A 24,367-nucleotide genomic window follows, 5' to 3' on the forward strand; every position below is an offset into this window, starting at 1 on the left:
GTCCTAGTCTATCCTACCCTATTCTATTCTATTCATATCCTATCCTATTCTATCCTATCCTGTCCTAGTCTATCCTACCCTACTCTATTCCTATCCTATCCCTATTCTATCCTATCCTGTTCTATCCTATCCTATCATATTCTATCCTATCCTATCCTATCCTATCCTATCCTATCCTATCCTATCCTGTTCTATTCTATCCTATCATATCATATTCCATCCTATCTTGTCCTATTCTATTCTGTTCTATCCTATCCTATTCTATCCTATCCTGGTCTATCCTATCCTACCCTATCCTGCCCTATCCTATTCTAACAGGCACAGCAGTAGGAAATGCCGAGGGTGAGGAGGATGCTGCCCTCCCTTCAGCATGCACCTTCCTGAGCAGAGACACCTGAGGAGACCCATCAGAAAGCTTTGGGAAATTTTAACCCGACTAAACCCCAAGTTTTCCAGTGGAGACTGTCAGGAGAAAGTTCCACCTAGGGGCTGCCATCTGCCCTGCTTGCAGCATGAAGGACCAGATGTACCTCTGGAGCTGCCAAGGGCTCCCCAGATCCACGCTCCTCAAAAAGCCCTGAAGTGCTGGGGCTGGAGACAGCCTTTGACAGACAGAGCTGTGTTCAACACTCAGAAATGGATCCAGGCTGCGAGTTTTGGATGGACATGGTTGTCAAAACAGTGGTTTATTGTAGCAGCAGTGGAGGCTGAGGCTGCTGCTTAAAGCCCCTGAACTTTGAACAGCAAAGGGTGAGAAATGCATAAGTGTAGATAGAGAATCACAGCATTGGCAGGGCTGGAAGGCACCTCAAGGATCATCCAGCTCCAACCCTCCTGCCACGGGCAGGGACACCTCACACTGAATCAGGTTGCACAGAACCACATCCAGCCTGGCCTTAAAGAACTCCAGGGATGGAGCTTCTACTACCTCCCTGGGCAACCCCTTCTAGTGTCTCACCACCCTCATGGTGAAGAACTTCCTCCTAACATCCAATCTAAATCTCCCCTCCTCTAGATTGGATCCATTCCCCCCAGTCCTATCACTACCCAACACCCAACAAAGTCCCTCCCCAGCTTTCCTCTGGGCCCCCTTCAGATACTGGAAGGCCACAAGAAGGTCACTTGGGAGCCTTCTCTTCTCCAGACTGAACAGCCTCAACTCTTTCAGTCTGTCCTCACAGCAGAGCTGCTGCAGCCTCTGATCATCCTCGTGGCTCTTCTCTGGACACCTTCCAGCACTTCCACATCCTTCTTGTAATAGAAGCTCCAGAACTGGACACAGTACTCCAGGAGGGATGTCACCAGAGTGGAGCAGAGGGAGAATCCCCTCCCTAGCTCTGCTGGCCACACTTCTGCTGCAGCCCAGGCTCTGGTTGGCTCTCTGGGCTGCAAGTGCACACTGCTGGCTCCTGTTGTGCTTCTTGTCCAGCAGCAGCCCCAAGTCCCTCTCCTCAGGGCTGCTCCCAAGCCAGTCACTGCCCAGCCTTGGTGCTTGGCATTGCCATGATCCAGAAGCAGGACTTTGCACTTGGTTTAATTGAACCTCAAAGTTTGGCATGCCCCCACCTCTCCAGCATGGAAAGACATCCCTTAGAAACATAGAATCAGCCAGGTTGGAAGAGAGCTCCAAGCTCAACCTAGCACCCAGCCCTGGCCAATCAACCAGACCATGGCAATAAGTGCCCCAGCCAGGCTTGGCTTCAACACCTCCAGGCACAGCCACTCCACCACCTTCCTGGGCAGCCCATTCCAATGCCAATCACTCTCTCTGACAACAACTTCCTCCTAACATCCAGCCTAGACCTTCCCAACCACAACTTGAGGCTGTGTCCCCTTGTTCTGTTGCTGGTTGCCTGGCAGGAGAGCCCAACCCTACCTGGGCTTGGATCACCTCTTTGGGTCCCTTCCAAGCCCTGTGAGCCTCTGACCTACCTGATTGACTCTCAGTGATGCTGCTTTAGCAGGGGGGTTGGATTAGATAATCTTCAGGAGTCTCTTCCAGCCCCTACCCATGTGTGGATACCTACCTACTTACAACAAGAGATAGTCAAAACAATCCTCACTATCAATACAGGCTGGAGGAGGAGGTGATAGAAAACAGCCCTGTGGAAAAGGCCTTGGGGGTGCTGATGGATGAGAAGCTGGACGTGAGCAGCCAGAAGTCCCTGCCAATCCCTACCAGCCTGTGCTTCTGTAACCTTCTCCACCTCTGCATTAAAACTGAGAGCAGACCTCAAAAGAAAAGCTGCTGCTGAAAACAGGGAAGCCAAAGTTGCTGGGGAAAAAGCTTTCCAGTTGGTGGACTCATAACAAATCACAGATTAGATGGTTTGGGGGTTTATTTTGGAGGAAATGAATGCAGGTTCTTTGGAGGAAATGAGTCAGCTGAAACTCTCAGAGGTTTGAGTTTTATCCTTTTAAATGGCCTAGATTTCAGCTTAGTGAAAACCTCTTTCAAACACTTCAGTGCCAGAAGGTACCTGGGTAAACTAATCTCCATGGAGCCAACCTGGTAGTGGCTCTAATTTATGTCAGTTCACATCTGCACAACTCTCCTCAGCTGGAGTGGAACATTCACTTGGGCTGTCCAAAGAGAAAAAAAATCAGGTCTCTGGAATCTACTCTGAATGCAGAAAATCTGATCAGCTCCTTCCAGCAAACAGCAAATTGAATGGGGAAGCTGTGGAGGGCAGCTGCACTTGGCAGAGAGAATTAAAAAGAGCTTCCTCAAGACAAATGTGTCACAGCATCACAGAGTGGCAGGGGCTGGAAGGGACCTCAAAAGCTCATCCAGTCCAGCCCCCCTGCCACGGTAGGATCACCAAGAGCAGATCACACAGGAACACATCAAGGAGAGGTTTGAATATCTCCAGAGAGGGAGACTCCACAAACCCCTGGGCAGCCTGTTCCAGTGCTCTGTCACCCTCACAGGGAAAAAATCCTCCTCATGTTTAAATGAAACTTCCTCTGCCTCAGCTTCCCCCCACTGCCCCTTGTGCTGGCATTGGGCATCACCCAGCAGAGCCTGGCTCCAGCCTCCTGCCACTCACCCCTTGCACAGTTACAAACATGACTGAGGTCACCCCTTGGCCCCATCTCCAAGCTCCAAGCCCCAGCTCCCTCAGGCTCTCCTCAGAAGAGAGATGTTCAACTTCCTTCATCATCTTTGAGGCTCTGTGCTGGGCTCTCTCAAGCAGCTCCCTGCCCTTCTTGAACTGAGAGGCCCAGATCTGGACACAGTACTCCAGCTGTGGCTTCAGCAGGGCAGAGAAGAGGGGCAGGAGAACCTCTCTGCATCTACTAACCACAGCCCTTCTAACATACCCCAGAAGGACATTGGCCCTGCTGGCCACCAGAGCACACTGCTGGCTCATGGCCATCCTTCCATCCACCACCACTCCCAAGTCCTTCTCCCCTCTCCAGCAGCTCAGTCCCCAACCTATACTGATCCCTGAGGCTGTTCTTTCCCAGGTGCCAGACTCCACACTTGCCCTGTTGAGCTTCATTCCATTTCTCCCTGCCCAACTCTCAGCCTGTCCAAGTCTCTCTGAACAGCAGCACAGCTCTCTGCTGTGGCAGCCACTCCACCCAGCTTGGTGTCCTCAGCAAAGCTGCTGACAGTGCACTCTGTGTCCTCATCCAGGTCACTGATGAATACATTGGGCAATACTGGTGCAGTACTGACCCCTGAGGGACTCCTCTAGTTACAGGCCCCCAGCTGGACTCTGTCCCAGTGACCACAACTCTGACTTCTCTCCTTTAACCAGTTCCAGGGTCTGTGCCTTCAGACCTGTTAAAGACAAATCATTTGACAAAGAATCACAGAAAGGTAGGGGTTGGAAGTGACCTCTGAAGCTCATCCAGTCCAACCTCCCTGCTAGAGCAGGATCACCCAGAGGAACACATGCAGGAAGGGCTCGAATGCCTCCAGAGATGGAGACTCCACCACCATTGAGCCAGCTAAAATCAGGTCAACAGTGCAATGTCTTCGAGGATCTAGACTCAAATGTCAGCTAGCAAAACAAAAGTTAGCAGAGAGCACTCCTCTAGCCTAGAGAAAGCCACCTACAGTGACCCCTTGGACAGCTGATGCAAGACATTCTCATTGCAGAGCTCACAGCTAAAATGAAGCCTCTTACTGCTCCAGCTGGATTCACTCCACCAGCTTCTCAGGCTCCTTCCACCTGCTTCTTCATTGCACAAGGCCTGTGGCAGAGCCACTAGGGACAGGTGAGCTACCCATGGGTTACCACATCAGTGCCTGCCACAGAGAAAATGCCCATGGTAGTGCAGGTTTCACAACGATTTAGCTGTTGGGGAACACCTTCAGCGTTTCACAATGTGGCAGACTGATGGGATCATGGAATGGTCTGGCTTGGAAGGCACCTCCAAAGGTCATCTAGTCCAACCCCTCCCCTGCAGTCAGCAGGGGCATCCTCAGCTGCATCAGGTTGGCCTCTTGAGCCTCACCTTGAATACCTCCAGGCATGGGGCTCCCATCACCTCCCTGGGCAACCTGTTCCAGTGTTCCACCACCTTCATAGTAAAGAACCTGTGCCTAACATCCAATCTAAATCTACTCTGCTCTAGTTTGAAGCCACTGCACTCATCCTATCCTCCACAGGCCTTTGTAAACAGTCACTCTCCATCCCTCTTGTAACCCCCCTTCAGGTACAGGCAAGGCCATTATTAGGTCACCCTGGAGCCCCCTCCTCTCCCCTCCTTCTCCTCCCCTCCCCTCCATTTAATTCCATTTCTTTTCTTCTCCATTTCATTCTATTTCCTTTCATTCCATTTAATATCATTCCATTCCATTCCACTTCCTTTCACTTCATTTCATTTCATTTGGTTTCATTTAATTTCATTTCATTCCACATTCTTCCCCTGCCCCCCCAAAAAAACCTCGAAGACAATTACAACTCTTTAGTGTGATTTGAGAGTCAGGGAGCAGTCCCTACCCTTAACCAGAGCTCAGTAGGAGCAATAAATGCCCAGGAGCTTTGAAAGTCTGATTTATTTTGGCTTTTTATTCCTCCTTGATACTCTGCTTGTACAAGGGCATAAAGGAGCTGAGCAGATCATGTTTTAAAGAAACCAGACCCAGAGCCCAAAGCTGTAACTGTAGAGGAGCAGTGCCCTGGTTTATATCCAACACATGAGCAAATTGAACAAGAGACAAGCAAAGATATTCCTTGCAGCCTCAGGTAAATACACTGAATTCTTTCTTATGTCACAGACTCTTGTTTGGAGAACAAACTGGACACTGGAATGGGCTGCCTGGGGATGTGGTGGGGTCGCCCTCCCTGGGGCTGTTCAAGGCAGGACTGGACGTGGCACTTGGTGCCATGGTCTGGCCTTGAGCTCTGTGGTAAAGGGTTGGACTTGATGATCTATGAGGTCTCTTCCAACCTTAGTGATACTGTGATACTGTGGTAACAAGCCCAGAGGGAACTGGGCTTGCTTAGCCTGGAGATAAGGAGGCTTGAGGGAGACCTCAAGAGGGACATAGAACTGCTTGAGAGAGTCCAGCACAGAGCCACAAAGATGATGAATCTTAGATTCTTAGACTCTTAGAATCTTAGAATTACTGAATCTTAGAATCCTAGAATCCTAGAATCTTAGAATCATAGATCTTGGAATTACTGAATCCTAGAATCTTAGATTCTTGGACTCTTAGAATCTTAGAATCCTAGAATCCTAGAATCTTAGACTCTTAGAATCATAGATCTTGGAATTACTGAATCCTAGAATCTTAGATTCTTGGACTCTTAGAATCTTAGAATCCTAGAATCCTAGAATCTTAGACTCTTAGAATCATAGATCTTGGAATTACTGAATCCTAGAGTCTTAGATGCTTGGACTCTTAGAATCTTAGAATCATAGACTCTTAGACTCTTAGAATTACTGAATCTTAGAATCCTAGAATCTTAGATTCTTAGACTCTTAGAATCATAGATCTTGGAATTACTGAATCCTAGAATCTTAGATTCTTGGACTCTTAGAATCTTAGAATAATAGATCTAAGACTCTTAGAATTACTGAATCTTAGAATCCCAGAATCCTAGAATCCCAGAATCATAGAATCTTAGATCTATGAATCCTAGAATTACTGAATCTTAGAATTCTAGAATCATAGAATCTTAGAATCCTAGAATCATAGAATCTCAGATTCTTAGACTCTTAGAATCTTGGAATGATAGATCTTAGACTCTTGGAATTACTGAATCCTAGAATCTTAGATTCTTAGACTCTTAGAACCTTAGAATCATAGATCTTAGACTCTTAGAAATACTGAATCTTAGAATCCTAGAACCTTAGAATCATAGATCTTTGAATTATTGAGTCCTAAGATCCTAGGATCCTAGAAACATAGAATCTTAGATTCTTAGACTCTTAGAATCTTGCAATCATATATCTTAGATTCTTGGAATTACTGAATCCTAGAATCTTAGATTCTTAGACTCTTAGAACCATAGAATCATTGATCTAAGACTCTTAGAATTACTGAATCTTAGAATCCTAGAATCTTAGAATCCTAGAATCATAGAATCTTAGAATCATAGAATCATATATCTTAGAATTATTGAGTCCTAAGGTCCTAGGATCCTAGAAACATAGAATCTTAGATTCTTAGACTCTTAGAATCATAGATCTTAGAATCTTAGAACTATAGAATCTTAGAACTATTGAATCTTAGGACCCTAGAATCAGAATTTTAGAATAATAGAATCTTAGACTCATAGAATCTTAGACTCTTAGAATCATAGTCATAGAATCTTAGAATCACAGACTCTTAGAATGGTCTGGGTTGGAAGTGCCCTCCAAAGGTCACCCAGTCCAACCCCCTCTGCAGTCAGAAGGGACATCCTCAACTCAGTCAGGTTGCTCAGACCTCTGTTGAGCTTTACCTTGAATACCTCCAGGTATGTGACCTCAACTACCTCCCTGGGCAAGCTGTTCCAGTTTTCCACCACCCTCCTGGTAAGGAAGGGCCATTCCTGAGGCAGTGTGTGCTGGACACAACTGATCTTTCTGTGAAACATATTTTCTCCTGATGACATGAGCTAGAAGTGTTATGAAATGTCCCTCCAGGTAACGTGGGTGAAAGGAGTCTGTTCACACACATCAGGGAAGTAATAAACCCAGGGCAGAGTGCCATTAGCCAATGTTTTCATGGTGGTGTTATGAGGAGCTTGTAACAGGACCTGAACAAAGCCATTAGTCACCAATGGAACTGTCAGTAGAAATAGCATCACTTCAAGTCCTTTCAGCACTTTTTTTTGCTGCACAGATAATAAGAGACTTCAAAATGAACTTTAGAAGTTAATTTCCAGTCAAATAAACTCCCTTGTAACTGTCTAATAGCTTCAGTGACAAGACCTTTTCGTTTTCCAGCAGCTGACCCTTGCTAAGGCAAAACTGAGCCTAGCAAAGGCAAGGAGCTGGTGAACAGAGTTGGGCTGCAGGCACAGAAACCTCTCCCTGGCTTTTAGACTCACCTTTGGCTTCAGTTGAATCGATTAAAACAGCTTCAAATCACAGAATGAAATGGACTTCCATTCTTTGTACCATGCTCAGATTTTTCTTCAGAGACATACTTCAGGGATATGGAAGTGCTGGAGTGTGCCCAGAGAAGGGCCACAAGGATGAGCAGAGGGCTGGAACACCTCTGCTATGGGGACAGGCTGAGGGACTTGGGGCTGTTCAGTCTGGAGAGGGGAAGGCTCTGAGGTGACCTTATTGTGGCCCCAGCCAATTGACACCTACCCCTCAAATATTAACACACATCTGATGAGATCTTCTCTCAGTCTTCTCCAGACTAAACAGCCCCAGGGCTCTGTCTCTCTTCACAGGTTGGATGCTCAAGTCCCCAAATCATCCTCATGGCTCTCCAATGGACTCTCTCCAGCAGGGCCCTGTCTCTCTTGAACTGGGAAGCCCACAGCTGGACACAGCATTCCAGATGAGGTCTCTACATTCCTGCCCTTCTTAAGAAAGGCATCATCTGTTTCAGCAAGGGTGAAAAAAAATGGCAGGACCCACTCCATATCATAGAATCACAGAATCAACCAAGTTGGAAAAGACCTTTAAGATCATCAAGTCAAATCTATCACCTAACACCTTCTAATTAACCAGACCATGGCACTAAGTGCCCCAGCCAGGCTTGGCTGCAACACCTCCAGGCACAGCCACTCCACCACCTCCCTGGGCAGCCCATTCCAATGCCAATCACTCTCACTGCTAACAACTTCCTCCTAACATCCAGCCTAGACCTGCCCTGGCACAGCTTGAGGCTGTGTCCCCTTGTTCTGTTGCTGCTTGCCTGGCAGCAGAGCCCAACCCCACCTGGCTACAGCCTCCCTTCAGGCAGCTGCAGACAGCAATGAGCTCTGCCCTGAGCCTCCTCTGCTGCAGGCTGCACACCCCCAGCTCCCTCAGCCTCTCCTCACAGGGCTGTGCTCCAGGCCCCTCCCCAGCCTTGCTGCCCTTCTCCAAACACCTTCCAGCACCTCAACATCTCTCTTGAATTGAGGAGCCCAGAACTGGACTCAGCACTCAAGATGTGGCCAGAGCAGTGCTGAGTCCAGGGGCAGAATAATCCTTTTGTCTAACCTAAATATCCCCTGATCCAAGATGAGGACATTTCCTCTCACCAGACCACTTGGTTCCTGGGAGAAGGGATTGAAGCCTGCCTTGCTGCAGCCTTCTTTCAGGGAGTTGTTGGAAATGGGAAGGCTTTGATTCCTTGCCCTGGATGCTGTGGGGGGTGCAGCAGCATGGATTGAGTGGGCAGAATACACAGCAGAAAAGGGAGCATCTTCACTCCACAGAACTCTCCTGCTTGGCAAGCCTGATGGTTGGGAAAGGTACCAACAGCATTAGCTTTTCCTTTGTGTGTGTGTGTTTGTCCCTGGGCTTTCATGCTTAATTATTAAAATGACTTGAGCTGCACTGAATAATTAATTCAGCCTTTGAGGGAGGACAGTTGTTGCCTTGGAGTTGTCCTCCAGCTCTTCAGGGCAGGGCATGAACAACAACCAGCAAAGCAAAACATTAAATACGTGATCCCAGTGTGCAATATAATGAAGCTCAGGATCAGCTGGTTTTGAAGGATGGCACCAAAAGCCCTCAGACAAGCTGGGAAGGTATTTGCTGGACAATAACACTGCTGAGGATTGCCTCAGGAAATCAGAAGTATCCTCCTGGTGCAATGTGTTTGGGTAGATGTTGGACTTGATGATCCTAGAGGTGGGCTTCATCCTTAATGACTCTGTGGTTGGGCCAACAATGTGCCCTTGTGGCCAAGAGAGCCAGTGGCATCGTGGGGTGCATCAGGAAAAGTGTGGCCAGCAGGGCTAGGGAGGTTCTTCTCCCCCTCTACTCTGCCTTAGTGAGACCACACCTGCAATACTGTGTCCAGTTTGGGGCTCCCCAGTGCAAGAGAGGCAGGGATCTGCTGGAGAGAGTCCAGTGGAGAGCCATGAGGATGACTGGGGGACATCCTACCTGTGAAGAGAGACTGAGAGCCCTCCTCTCTGAGAGGAGATCTGCTCAATGTCTATCAATATCTAAAGGATGGGTGTCAAGTGCCTGGGACCAAGCTCTTTTCAGTGGTGCACAGCAATAAGACAAAGAACAGCAGCTACAAATTGGAACATGGAATGTTTCAGCTCAACATGAGGAGAAACCTCTTTGCAGTGAGGGTGACAGAGCAATGGCACAGGCTGCCCAGAGAGGTTGTGGAGTCTGCTTCTCTGGAGACTTCCAGCCCCACCTGGATGCATTCCTATGTGAACTACCCTAGGGGGTGCTGCCTTGTCAGGGAGGTTGGACTGGATGGTCTGTGGAGGTCCCTGCCAACCTCTAAGGCTCTGTGATTCTCTACAGGTGTGCAAGGCACATATGCATTGAGCACCATTGCCACACGTTGCACTGGGAGGGAATGACTTCCTCCCATTGACTGCTGATGAGATTGCACATAACTGCTTTCTGGCTCAGGCCCTGAGCAGAGGGTTCAGGAAAAGGATATTCTGCTGCTGAGAGGCTTGAGAGATCAATCATCTAAGGATCTTTCCACTCAGCTAAATATCTGTGAGGCCAGATGCTGCTTCAGGCAGCACTTTCGTTGATTTCACTGGGGTGTTAGTTAGGAGCAGGGTTTTAGCATGCAGGAGAAACAGCCTGCTAGAGCTAGGGGACACCCCAGTGCTTCACCAGGACTTCCCAATGAAGAGAGAAAGGGCTCCTGGGATGGGTTTTTTTGGTCAGAAGTGAGAAAATGATGATGATATCTTCCTCCATCAACACAGCGTTCAGCAGCAGCTGCTGCTCTGCAACCTGACTTCAAAGCCACCAGCCTCCATAAAGGCTCTCTTCTGCCTCTCCTGTCTGCAGGAGCAGTACTCTGCAGCTAACAGCTGACAGAGCCAGCAGTCCAGATTAGTCAAATTGTCCTTCCTTCCTTCCTTCCTTCCTTCCTTCCTTCCTTCCTTCCTTCCTTCCTTCCTTCCTTCCTTCCTTCCTTCCTTCCTTCCTTCCTTCCTTCCTTCCTTCCTTCCTTCCTTCCTTCCTTCCTTCCTTCCTCCCTCCCTCCCTCCCTCTCTTCCTTTCCTTTCCTTTCCTTTCCTTTCCTTTCCTTTCCTTTCCTTTCCTTTCCTTTCCTTTCCTTTCCTTTCCTTTCCTTTCCTTTCCTTTCCTTTCCTTTCCTTTCCTTTCCTTTCCTTTCCTTTCCTTTCCTTTCCTTTCCTTTCCTTTCCTTTCCTTTCCTTTCCTTTCCTTTCCTTTCCTTTCCTTTCCTTTCCTTTCCTTTCCTTTCCTTTCCTTTCCTCTCCTCTCCTCTCCTCTCCTCTCCTCTCCTCTCCTCTCCTCTCCTCTCCTCTCCTCTCCTCTCCTCTCCTCTCCTCTCCTCTCCTCTCCTCTCCTCTCCTCTCCTCTCCTCTCCTCTCCTCTCCTCTCCTCTCCTCTCCTCTCCTCTCCTCTCCTCTCCTCTCCTCTCCTCTCCTCTCCTCTCCTCTCCTCTCCTCTCCTCTCCTCTCCTCTCCTCTCCTTCACTTCCTTCCCTTCTTTTCTTCCCTTCTGTTCCTTCCTTCCCTTCCCTTCCCTTCCCTTCCCTTCCCTTCCCTTCCCTTCCCTTCCCTTCCCTTCCCTTCCCTTCCCTTCCCTTCCCTTCCCTTCCCTTCCCTTCCCTTCCCTTCCCTTCCCTTCCCTTCCCTTCCCTTCCCTTCCCTTCCCTTCCCTTCCCTTCCCTTCCCTTCCCTTCCCTTCCCTTCCCTTCCCTTCCCTTCCCTTCCCTTCCCTTCCCTTCCCTTCCCTTCCCTCCCCTTCCTTCCTTCCTTCCTTCCTTCCTTCCTTCCTTCCTTCCTTCCTTCCTTCCTTCCTTCCTTCCTTCCCCTTCCCTCCTTCCTTCCTTCCAAATTCCCTCCAGATTCCTTCCTTCCAAACTGTTTCTGCACTGCAAGTATCTTAGATGCCCCCAGAGAAGATCTGCATTGAGTGCAGCGCGGGCTGGCAAAGGAGAAGAGTAGCAGAGTCTGATCCCTCTAATCCCAAGTTTTGGTAAAGAAAAGCTTCTTATTTGGGGCTTGGAGGTGAAGATTTTACCAAGTAGAAATAGTTCATTTGTTTATCAGGGTTCTGTGAGTCAGGAAGAGGCTCTCAGTGGCTGAAACTCCCCCAAAACCATCAGAGCAAGGCTCTGCTTTGGGCATACCAACGGTGGGGCTGACGCTGGATCGCCACGTGAAGGAAGCAGCAGGCTTGGCTTCACTCAGCCATCACTCTCAATTAGACAAAACACTCTGCCTACCCATGGCATGCAGATCCACAGAAGGGGGAATAAAGTCCCAGGGAGCTTTCCTTTTCCACTTTACCACCAGTCAGCCCTAATGGGCAATGAGCTTCTGCAGAGCCCTCTCATTTCCCTAAAAGCTCCCAGCTCCAAAGCCCAGCTCACGCTGATGCCTCTGTGTCTTCCTCGCGTGTTTGGCGCAGCAGGCAGGCACACAAATGGCAGGGGACATCTCTATCGAGCTGCTTGCTTAATCATTTCAACACACCACACCAGCTACTTGTGTTTCAGGCAACACTTCAGGTCATTTATGCTCTCCTTGGCTTGACAAAACAAAGTGATGGAGTTTTCTGCAGCCGCAGAACCGTTGCTCTTGTACAGTTAAGACCTTCCTGATCAGAAACTGTCACCAGGAAACTTTAGGCAGGGAAAAATCCCAGGCCAGGCTACCTCAGGAGAATCACAGAATCAACCAGGTTGGAAGAGACCTCCAAGCTCAGCCAGTCCAACCTAGCACTCAGGCCTAGCAAATCAATCAGACCATGGCACTAAGTGCCCCAGCCAGGCTTGGCTTCAACACCTCCAGGCACAGCAACTCCACCACCTCCCTGGGCAGCCCATTCCAATGCAAATCACTCTCTCTGACAACAACTTCCTCCTAACATCCAGCCTAGACCTGCCCTGGCACAGCTTGAGGCTGTGTCCCCTTGTTCTGTTGCTGCTTGCCTGGCAGAAGAGCCCAACCTCACCTGGCTACAGCCTCTCTTCAGGTAGTTGTAGACAGCAATGAGGTCTGCTCTGAGCCTCCTCTTCTGCAGGCTTCACACCCCCAGCTCCCTCAGCCTCTCCTCACAGGCTCTGGACACCTTCCAGCACCTCAACATCTCTCTTGAATTGAGGAGCCCGAAACTGGGCACAACACTCTATGTGTGACCTGAGCAGTGCTGAGTACAGGGGCACAAGAACCTCCCTTTTCCTGCTGGCCACACTGCTCCTGATGCTTAAGAGATGAGAACTGTCAGACCTGTGTCTTCTCTGTGCAAGCAGCTCAGCCTGGTGCCTATTGTTAACTCCTCATTCCCCAAAGCTCTGTTCTATCCAGCAAAGGCATACATTGTTCAGGAGATGAATCACATTTAGTATGTAAGAGCTGGGTTTGAAAAGGCTGTGCTTGCTCACTAAACCACAGCCTCAAGCACCACATCCCCATGTTTTTTGAACACTTCCAGGGATGGAAGCTCCACCACCTCCCTGTGCAGCTTGTTCCAATCCCTGACCACTCTTGCAGGAGAGAAACTTCTCCTAATACCCAACCTAAACCTCAACAGAGCACATTTACACCTCTCCACACCTGCACCAAAGTGCCTGATCCATTCCAGTGCCAGGTTATTTTTTCCCTGGATGCTGATGACTGAAGGAAAGCTGAAAGTTATTCAAGTTTTATTTTGAAGTGGAAAGAAAGTTACTAAGAGACTTTTCCTCCACTCAATTGCTGCCTGAAGGTAAAAATCAGCACCCCACTAAAAAGCAAGTGACTCCCTTTCATCTCTGAGTCACGATACCATCATTTGCTGTGATTTGGCATGCAACATGACTCACTGCAACTGGAAGCAGAGGGACTGACGTTGGATTGTGAACGTGAGAAGGCAAAATGGAAGCTCAGCTCCAGGGATAACACAGCAGAGAAGCTCAAGTTGTGCAGGGAAAAGCCAGGCAGTGCAGTGAGTTATGGAAATTGCCTCCTGGCTGTTGCTGCCAAATGTTTGTGTCCAGAGAGGGAAAAGTTGATCAATGCAGGGAGAAAGTAGATGTCAGAATAAGTGAAAGCTATTGTCATGTTCACTCACTTCCAGGGACAGCCTTAATATGCTTTGGGAGATCACTCAGCCAGGGATCAGGACTGTGCAAGATGGGCTAGAAGGTGCTTAATCACTGTGAATGGATGGCTTGCAGCTGCTGCTGGCACAAGCAGAGGAATGGCTTTCCCATAACAAAAGCACCTCCTAGGAAAATCTTGGATGTGATGCTGCTGGAGATGGAGTATTCCCACATCCCTCAGTTAAATCAATAAGGGAGGAGAATTGATACTGTGGTAGCTTGCACCCACAAGCAGCTGCAGAAGGGGGCTGGCCAAGATGGGGATGTTTGAGTTGGTCTTGAGGCAGAACTGGCACAACAAAAATCCATGGAACTGGGACAGAATTGGTAGAGAAATGTTGTAATGACATAAAGAGATGCAAAGGGGAGGGCTTGGACCAGGGATCATCCACTGCTCCACGCCCTCCAGAGAGGGATGTGTAATATCAAAGGTCTGGCCAGAAATACAGGTGAAGCACGCTTAAGCCTTACACAAAAAGAGGCCCTGAGGACAAAGAGGATAATGCAAACTTCAAAGTGCTCCAAAATTGCTCCTGGTTTCCACTAAAGCTGTCAAGTTTGGTTATTCAGTTATTATATATACAGAAGCAGGGAGCCTTTTGGGTGTTTCACACTCCAGTTTGGCTTCAAGCCTAATCCTTTGCACCTCTTAGCCAGGGCTTCCCCAGACTAGGCTGTGACTCTGCAGTGGTTTACACAACTGCTTCAGCTGAGCTCTTCTCCTGTAGTAAAAGTCCATCTCTCATCATTTCCCATCTCATTACTTGGGGTGAAGTTTGAGCTCAGCCTTGGGAATTCCCTGGGCTTTGGCAGATGGTTAAGGGAGAATGGGAGATGATATCTGCTGCAGTCCTGCTTGTCCTCTTGAACAGAAGCTCCCTTCAGGTTGTGCAAGGATGCTCATGGCTTGCTCCTCTCCTTGTGCAAGGATGCTCGTGGCTTGCTCTCCTCCTTGTGCAAGGATGCTTATGACTTGCTGTCCTTGTGTAAGGATGCTCATGGCTTGCTGTCCTTGTGTAAGGATGCTCATTCCTTGCTGTCCTTCTGCAAGGATGCTCATGGCTTGCTGTCCTTGTGCAAGGATGCTCATGGCTTGCTGTCCTTGTGTAAGGATGCTCATTCCTTGCTGTCCTTCTGCAAGGATGCTCATGGCTTGCTGTCCTTCTGCAAGGATGCTCATGGCTTGCTGTCCTTGTGCAAGGATCCTTTTTTCTTGGTCTTTTTCTTTTCATCCCATTCATTATTTAGCCATACACTGTGGATGGCTTTCATCATGAACATTGTGTCTGGATGAGTGGAAGCAGTTGAATGACTATACTTGAAGAAGCTCCTAGCTGAGAGTCCCTCAAGCAAATCTCCACACATACATGCATTATGCAACAAAAGTCATGCTGGAGGTTGCTTTGTTCATGAAGAAAGTGAGCAACACTTCCAAATGTTCTTGTCCTTTGGGTTTTTCCCCTTTTTTATAGGTTCTCTTAAAAAGAAAACAACAACCAACCAAGCTGAACTTCACTCTAGATGCAGGGAAGATGTTTTAGTTGAGTGCTACTAAAAAGAATATATACTTTATATATATATATATACACACATACATCTGTTAGCCAGAATGATACTTACACTTTGGCCACAACAACCCCAAGCAGCACTACAGGCTGGAGACAGAGTGGCTGAGATCAGCCAGGCAGAGAGACACTTGGGGGTGCTGGGAGAAAGGAGCTGAAGCTGAGGCAGCAGTGCCCAGGTGGGCAGGAGAGCAATAACATCCTGGCCTGGATCATGTTGAGCTTCTCATCCACCAGCACCCCCAAGTCCCTCTCCTCAGGGCTGCTCTCCAGTCTTTTATTTTCTCTTCCCTTTTTCTCCATTGTTCTCTTTCTCTCCTTCTCTCTCTCCCTCTGTTTTGTTCAATTTTATCCTTTAATAAATAGTTTTGTGGTGATCTATGATCTATGTACCTTAATTTCATGCCATGGTAATCTATAAGAGCAGATCTTGTTCTTCTGGACAGAGATATTGTTAATCTCTGTTCTCTGGACCTTGACAATGCTACAGAAAGGCCACAGAGCTCCCACCACCTAGGCAGCCTGTCACAGGAGGCACCACTTCCCTCTCTAGTAGAGAGCCTGCAATAAATCACAGCTCCACTGCAAGAAAAATGAATGTGGCAGCCACAGACAGGAGATTACAAAAGTGGTGTTTGGTCTTTATAAATAATATATGGCAGAGATGAATCAATTCTGGTCCAGGAGGGAAGGTTTCAGGACCATCATACATTATTTCCTGCGTGATCTGCAAGCAGCCCTCTGGATATCTTTATTGATGATCTGGACCAGGGGATTGAGTCCAGCATCAGTAAGTGTGCAGATGACACCAAGCTAGGAGCAGCTGTGGAGCTGTTGGAAGGTAGCAGAGCCCTGCAGAGGGACCTGGCCAGGCTGCATGGGTGGGCAGAGGCCAAGGGGATGAGATTTAACAAGGCCAAGTGCAGGGTTCTACACTTTGGCCACAACAACCCCAAGCAGTGCTACAGGCTGGGGACAGAGTGGCTGAAAGCAGCCAGGCAGAGAGGGAGCTGGGGGTGCTGGGAGAGAGGAGCTGAAGCTGAGGCAGCAGTGTGCCCAGGTGGGCAGCAGAGCCAATGGCATCCTGGGCTGGCTCAGGAGCAGTGTGGGCAGCAGGACAAGGGAGGTTCTTCTGCCCCTGTGCTCAGCACTGCTCAGGCCACCCCTTGCGTGCTGTGTCCAGTTCTGGGCTCCTCCATTGCAGAGAGATGTTGCAGTACTGGAAGGTGTCCACAGGAGGGCGCCAAAGCTGTGAGGGGCCTGGAGCAGAGCCCTGTGAGGAGAGGCTGAGGGAGCTGGGGGGGTGCAGCCTGCAGCAGAGGAGGCTCAGGGCAGAGCTCATTGCTGCCTGCAGCTGCCTGAAGGGAGGCTGTAGCCAGGTGGGGTTGGGCTCTGCTGCCAAGCAAGCAGCAACAGAACAAGGGGACACAGTCTCAAGCTGTCCCAGAGCAGGTCTAGGCTGGATGTTAGGAGGAAGTTGTCAGAGAGAGTGATTGGCATTGGAATGGGCTGCCCAGGGAGGTGGTGGAGTTGCTGTGCCTGGAGGTGTTGAAGCCAAGCCTGGCTGGGGCACTTAGTGCCATGGTCTGGTTGCTTGGCCAGGGCTGGGTGCTAGGTTGGGCTGGCTGAGCTTGGAGGTCTGTGCCAGCCTGGTTGATTCTATGATTCTATGATGAACTGAAAAGGGATGCAGGTGTCTTTGCTTATCCAAGAGTCAATGTTTTATTGTGTTGGTAAAGGCTTTCCTCTCTCCAGCTCCCTCTTCTCCTGTGATTTCAGGCAGCATTGCTCCACAGGCAGGGGAATTCTCCTGGGACTCAGCTAATGAAAAGTGCTGTAATCCAAGAAATGCATCCCCTCTGGCAGCTGTTATTTGCTTTTCACTGGCAGTCAAACAAATATTGATATCTGAGGGCCTCCATCTACTGACTGGAATGGCTCTCGGATGGATGCAAATTAATAATGCATGCCACCCACTCCCACTCCAGATCTGGAATGGTATTTTGTTGTTGCAATGGTGTTTGGGGTTTCTCTCTATTTATGGTCCTATTTTAGTTGTTTGGTAAGGAAAAAATCATTCTCTGTTCTTGTTCTCTTGACTTGCAGAGTCATGGAATCAGTTAGGGTTGGAAGGGACCACAAGGATCAGCCAGTTCCAACCCCCCTGCCATGGGCAGGGACACCTCACACTAGATCAGGCTGTCTACAGCCTTATCCAGCCTGGCCTTTAACACCTCCAGGGATGAGGCTTCCACCACCTCCATGAGCAACCCATTCCAGGCTCTCACCACCCTCATGCTGAACAACTTCTTCCTAACATCCAGTCTGAATCTCCCCTTTTCCAGCTCGGTTCTATTCCCTCCAGTCCTATCACTACCTGACAGCCTGAAAAGTCCCTTTCTTGATCACTGAGAATAAAATCATTCAGGCCATCAAACAAACCTGAATCTCTTTGTATTTATGCTGAGAAAATTGTAGAGCCTCAGGTTCACAGGGACAGGCTTGGAAGAAAAAAAAATGGAAAATTAAAGGGAAAGTACAAAAATCTCTTAAAATATCAGACATGGCACTTGGGGATATTGTTTAGTGGCCATGGTGGTGTTGGATTGATGGTTGGACCTGATGATCACAGAATGTTAGGGGCTGGAAGGGACCTCCAGAGATCATAGAATCACAGAATCGGGCTGGAAGAGAGCTCCAAGCTCAGCCAGCCCAACCTAGCACCCAGCCCTGGCCAATCAACCAGACCATGGCACTAAGTGCCCCAGCCAGGCTTGGCTTCAACACCTCCAGGGACAGTGACTCCACCACCTCCCTGGGCAGCCCATTCCAATGGCAGATCATCCAGTTCAGCCCCCCCTGCCAGGGCAGGATCCCTTAGAGTAGATCCCCTATGGGGAGAGCCTGAAGGACCTGGGGCTTTTTGGTCTGGTGAGGAGAGGACTTAGAGGGGATCTGGTCAATGTTTATAGATATCTGAGGACTGGGGGTCAAGAGGGAGGGGACAAACTCTTCTTAGTTGCACCCTGGGATAAGACAGGGAGCTATGGATGGAAACTACAGCATAGGAAGTTCCACCTCAACATGAGGAAGAACTTTTTTACTGTAAGGGTGACAAAGCCCTGGCACAGGCTGCCCAGAGAGGCTGTGGAGTCTCCTTCTCTGAAGAGTTTCAGGGCCTGCTTGGATGTGTTCCTGTGTGACCTCTGCTAGATTCTGTGGTCCTGCTCTGGCAAGGAGATGAACTGGAAGCTCTCCAAAGGTCTCTCCTAATCCCTAATATCATAGAATCACAGAATCATAGAGTCATAGAATTATAGAATGGTTTAGGTTGGAAGGGACCTCAAAGAGCATCCACTTCCAATCCCCCTACCACAGGCAGGGACATCTCCCACTAGAATCAGCCAAGTTGGAAGAGACCTCCAAGCTCATACAGTCCATCCTGGCACCCAGCCCTAGCCAATCAATGAGCCCATGGCACTAAGTGCCTCATCCTGTGATCCTGTGCTGGATAGGCATGAAAAAGAAGGGCATTTGAAGGGCAGAAGTGTTGCAGCTTCTTTCCTCAGGCTGGCTTTGATAAAGAAAACGTTTAGCAGCTTTGAACATTAACCGTGGACAATTCTGGCGCAGCTCCGGGCTCAGACCTCCAGGATATGGACACAATTTTGACTTCTCTTAACTGAGCCTGCTGCAATCTTGATTTATTTCAGCCAGCCCTTGCTCCCTCACAGTAATTGTTGACATAGTATATTATAGCAATCAATCAATAGCTGATTAAATGAATGAAGCTCTTTCATTACCCTCCAGCCCAGATTGAATTGCTGCAGCTGTAACGGGAAGACAATATTTCACCTTGCTCTGGGGAAACCCCCACCATGCTTCCAAGCCTTTTGTGCAGCTTGTTTGATTGGAGAGGGAGATTTATATCCCCCCCAACCCCAACACACACACACATGCTCCCCTTTCCCAGCAGTAGCTAGGGAAGAAGACAGAGGATTTGCTGACCATGGGGCAGCTGCGGCGTAGCTTTCCCTCTGAAGCGAGTGTGCAGGTTAGAGCTTGGCTGCTGGGAAGGGAGAAGGAAGGAAAGAAGGAAGGGGGATTCCCAGCAATGGGCTGACTCAACCTGTGAAAAGTGGACTTGCTCTTGTAATGTATGTTATTGCAGCATTTCAATATCTGAAGGGGACCCAGAGGAAGGCTGGGGAGGGGCTGTTCAGAAGGGTTTGGAGTGCTAGGACAAAGGGCAGTGGTTTGAAACTGGAGCGAGCTGATTTTCATGTGACATCAGGAGGAAGTTCTTCACAGTGAAATGCTTGCCCAGAGAGGTGGTTGAGGCCCTGGAGGCATTTGAGGTCAAACTTGATGGAGTCCTGAGCAACCTGATCCAGCTGGAGATGTCCCTGCTTACTGCAGGGGTGAGAGTCGAACAAGATGACCTTTGAGGGTCCCTGCCAAGCCACAGAGTTCTGTGATCCTCTCTTATCCAATGCTACACCACCAAAATTGCAAGCCCTCACTCTGGGTTTGTCCTGGTTTGCTTTGTTGTCAGATTGCCAAGGAGGCTTGAGCTAAATCTTTACCAGCTTCTGCCTTGTTATCGTTAGGAGGCAGAAGAAGCAACAAGGTAGACTCCAGAACTACTTTACCAAGAGGATTAACTGCTGGTGCTCCTGTGGCTCATGGAGAGGCTGTGAGTCTCTCCTCTCTTTGATTGCAGCATGCAGTAGGACTGGGTTGCTTCCTGCCTTCCTCATCTTTTATCTTTCCACATCTCTGAGAAGAAATAATTTAGCTGGGGCTAATAAAGTCATTTTGCATCACCAGCTCCCATGCACCTAAAGGGAATGGAGCTTCATTGTCTCTTTGAAATAGCACAGAGTTAATGGAGGCCAACAACCATGGTAGCTGCTGATTGTTTGCTCCTTGACCAGAGAGAAATGTAGCCCTGGCTTTAATTTTGTTAATGGGAGGCTAAGAAACTGTACTCTGAATTTCCACCAGCGTAGCAAACCTCGTTAGGGTGTTTGTGCATCATACCACTGGCTCTTGTGTGTCCCATGAAACTATGCACAGAGGCACTTGAAAAGATTACAAACCCAGCCTTAAACTAGCTCAGTGCTCTGCAGAGCTGGCCAGTGCTAAGGCTCCCTCACATCAGATATGCCTTTGCAGTTTCTCTGTTGCACAGTCAGTCGCAGCAGAGCTGTGGTGGTTTTGGAGCAGATGCTCCACTGGCAGCATTGCCAGAGATCAGCCTGCCCTGCAGCAAGTCAATAATGCAGCTCTAGCACCCTTGAACTGGTTCCATCCATCCCCAGAGGGATGGATGCCCTCTGGAGCAGTGAGAAACAGAGCCTAAGGAGCACATGTTGCTGGCTCTGGCTGGAAGTCGATGTGTCTAGGGGAAAGTGCAGCACTTAATCACTCCCTTTGGGTGCAGATTTAGAGTGTGAGACTCTTGCTAAGTCGAATCAATTATTTTACTGTCTGCAATTGGTGATTATGAAGCTTTCTTGGCATACAATTAGCTCCTTCTGTTTCCCTTTTCCAAGCATTTGTGAAACCTTTTAGCAGAAACAGCAACCAAGAGAGACTTATTCAAGAGAAAAATGATTCGAGGAGCACAAGGCCAGTGTTGAGAGTTTAATGTGATCTGAAACATGGCAGGGGCCACAGCTTAAATTTGGGGAATCAAAATGGACCTGCCTTTTATGCTGAGTGAAAGAGCAATGACTGCCTGCAACAGGGGCAAAGAATCTTCCCAATGTCAGAGATGGATTGGAGGTTAAAAGTCGACCCTTAGCTGCTTTTCCTGATGGAGTTTGTTCTGCAATAATCAGATTTAGAAGACTTATGTAAGGCAGTTGGAAGTAATTCCACTATATGCAAGGCATGGCAGGGAGCAGAACTGAAATCACTTATGGACAGCTAAAGAAAACACTATGGGGGGAAAAACTCAGCATGGCTCCTTCCCATCACCCTTCAGCAGCAGAGGATGCATAGGCAAAGCCTCAGGCTTGCAGTTCTCCCTCCTCTTTTGCAGTTCTAGGTGAAGCTGTGGGTACATTGCATTCCACAACCTCCACGAGCCTTCACACAGTGATGGATTCAGGCTGTGATGAGCCTAAGCAGGCTGCAGGAAGCAGAGGAAGAAACTCACAGCTAAGGAACCTTTCCCTTCAGACAGATTTCATCTTGTTCTTAGAAGATGTGAGCAGAGCTGGGAACTGTACTGACTGCAGGTCTGGTCACCAAGCTACTTGCTTTCTCCCTGACAAAGCTCCTGTCCTGTGATACTGAGAGACATAGTGTGGTGGAAGGGAGGCTGAACCCCAAAGATGAGGAGCACAGCAAGCACTTGAACCTGTTTAAACACTGAAGGGCAGGTAAGAATCAGTGCCTGGCCACTGTAAGAGCAGTGTGGTCCTGATGGCTAAGCAGGATAGGTAAGAATCAGTTTAAACACTAAAGGTAGGTGAGAATCAGTGCCTGGCCACTGTAAGAGCAGCTAAGCACTGTAGGTAAGAATCAGTTTAAACACTAAAGGGTAGGTAAGAATCAGTCCTTGGCCACTGTAAGAGCAGCTAAGCACTGTAGGTAAGAATCAGTTTAAACACTAAAGGGTAGGTAAGAATCAGTGCCTGGCCACTGTAAGAGCAGCTAAGCACTGTAGGTAAGAATCAGTTTAAACACTAAAGGGTAGGTAAGAATCAGTCCTTGGCCACTGTAAGAGCAGCTAAGCAATGTAGGTAAGAATCAGTTTAAACACTAAAGGGTAGGTAAGAATCAGTGCCTGGCCACTGTAAGAGCAGCTAAGCAATGTAGGTAAGAATCAGTTTAAACACTAAAGGGTAGGTAAGAATCAGTTTAAACACTGAAGGGTAGGAAAGAATCAGTGCCTGGCCACTGTAAGAGCAGTGTGGTCCTGATGGCTAAGCAGGGTATGTAAGAATCAGTTTAAACACTGAAGAGTAGGTAAGAATCAGTTTAAACACTAAAGGGTAGGAAAGAATCAGTGCCTGGCCACTGTAAGAGCAGTGTGGTCCTGATGGCTATGCAGGATGTGTAAGAATCAGTTTAAACACTAAAGGTAGGAGAGAGTCAGTGCCTGGCCACTGTAAGAGCAGTGTGGTCCTGATGGATCTATCACCATTCACATTGCTTCCTACCACCTCACTGGGGCAAAAGTTGGAGCAAGGGTTACTGGTGCTGAAAGTGAATGCTAGAGCTGGGCTGAGCTAGAGCTGAGCCACTTTGGACAGCTCAGAAATGTGTAAAACTCCACCAAAGACTACAGAAAGTCTTTGCTTGAAGTGGCTCAGATTGCCAGTTGCTAATGCATGCAGTTAATTAAAGTCCCCATGAGGAAACTGGGTGATGTCAAGCATTATGTACAAAGCAACCACCTCATTGCATGTTGAAACACTGAAGGGTAGGTAAGAATCAGTGTCTGGCCACTGTAAGAGCAGTGTGGTCCTGATGGCTATGCAGGGTGTGTAAGAATCAGTTTAAACACTAAAGGGTAGGAAAGAATCAGTGCTTGGCCACTGTAAGAGCAGCTAAGCAGGATAGGTAAGAATCAGTTTAAACACTAAAGGGTAGGTAAGAATCAGTTTAAACACTAAAGGGTAGGAAAGAATCAGTGCCTGGCCACTGTAAGAGCAGCTAAGCAGCATAGGTAAGAATCAGTTTAAACACTAAAGGGTAGGAAAGAATCAGTGCTTGGCCACTGTGAGAGCAGCTAAGCAATGTAGGTAAGAATCAGTTTAAACACTAAAGGTAGGAAAGAATCAGTGCTTGGCCACTGTAAGAGCAGTTAAGCACTGTAGGTAAGAATCAGTTTAAACACTAAAGGGTAGGAAAGAATCAGTGCCTGGCCACTGTAAGAGCAGCTAAGCAGCATAGGTAAGAATCTGTTTAAACACTAAAGGTAGGAAAGAATCAGTGCTTGGCCACTGTAAGAGCAGTTAAGCACTGTAGGTAAGAATCAGTTTAAACACTAAAGGGTAGGAAAGAATCAGTGCCTGGCCACTGTAAGAGCAGAGTTTTCCTGTTGGATTCATCACCATTCACACTGCTTCCTGCCACCTCACTGGGGCAGAAGCTGGAGTAGGGGTGGTGAAAGTGAGTGCTAGAGATGGGAGGGGACAAAAAAAATCAGAGCCACTTTGAACAGCTCAGAAATGTGTAAAACTCCACCAAAGATTACAGAAAGTCTTTGCTTGAAGTGGCTCAAATTGCCAGTTGCTAATGCATGCAGTTAATTAGTCTCCATGGGGAAACTGGGTGATGCCAAGCATCATGTACAAAGCAACCTCTTCATTGCACATTGAATCCATACAATAAAGAGAATGTTGCTGGAAGATTGGATTTTCATAGCCTCTATCAATATTTTATGTTGTTTTCATGGTTAGTCTTGTGATATTTACAAATTTATATGGAATGTGTCTTCAGAAAGCCCAAACTTAGCTGCCTTGCAAAGGTCTGCAGTGGATGAAAGCTCAGAACAGTTTTGCTGATGTGGTGAGTCCTTGCTCCTGGGAATAATCCTGCTCAGCTTCACAGGACTGGCCACAGTTACTGGTGAATGTATAAGTGGGTAGAAACCAGGTCTGCAACACCATATTTGACAGAGACACACAAGTCCCTCAGCATTTCAAGCATCAAACTACAGCAAACATGAGGAGAGACTGAAAGAGTTGGGGCTGTGCAGTCTGGAGAAGAGGAGGCTCCCAGGTGACCTTCTTGTGGCCTTTCAGGATCTGAAGGGGACCTACAGAAAATCTGGGGAGGGACTTTTTAGGCTGTCAGGGAGTGCCAGGACTGGGGGGAATGGAGCAAAGCTGGAGGTGGGGAGAGTCAGAGTGGAGGTGAGGAGGAAGTTGTTGAGCAGGAGAGTGGTGAGAGGCTGGAATGGGTTGCCCAGGGAGGTGGTTGAGGCCCCATGGCTGGAGGTGTTTGAGGCCAGGCTGGCTGAGGCTGTGGGCAGCCTGCTCTAGGGTAGGGTGTCCCTGGCCATGGCAGGGGGGTTGGAACTGGCTGCTCCTTGTGGTCCCTTCCAACCCTGACTGATTCTAGCATTCCATGAACCTGTGAGAGCTCAGCTTGCAAGCCAGCTACCTGTTGTCAG

Source organism: Pogoniulus pusillus, chromosome 28 (genome assembly GCF_015220805.1).
Source record: "Pogoniulus pusillus isolate bPogPus1 chromosome 28, bPogPus1.pri, whole genome shotgun sequence".
NCBI lineage: Eukaryota > Metazoa > Chordata > Aves > Piciformes > Lybiidae > Pogoniulus > Pogoniulus pusillus.